A 398-nucleotide genomic window follows, 5' to 3' on the forward strand; every position below is an offset into this window, starting at 1 on the left:
CTAATGTGTGGGAAAAAATAGCCTTCTTTCACTCAAAAGTGTCATAGTAAACCTGATGATTTTCTGTTCTTAAGTGTATAATGTCGTACAAATTCATGCAGTCAGATAATAAATACCTCACCCATAAACCTCCTGTGGTATTTTTGAACTTGTGAAATACTGCTCTGTGTGTGTAATATGGGCACAAGTGTATGCATACGTTTGGTACCTGATACCAGAAATAATTTAGCATGAACAGTTTTTGTTGTTAGAGAGCCTGCACTCCTTCAGAATTGGTGACTCCTGGGCTTCCATTCTCAAATAGGTTTTTGCTGAAGCAATATAGTTTCCTTTGTAAAGGTTTGCTGTAATCACATCCTGTACCCCATAAGGACAGTTCTTGTTCAGGCAGCAAGACA

Source organism: Nestor notabilis, unplaced genomic scaffold, assembly GCF_000696875.1.
Source record: "Nestor notabilis isolate BGI_N333 unplaced genomic scaffold, ASM69687v1 scaffold6918, whole genome shotgun sequence".
NCBI classification, from domain to species: Eukaryota; Metazoa; Chordata; class Aves; order Psittaciformes; family Psittacidae; genus Nestor; species Nestor notabilis.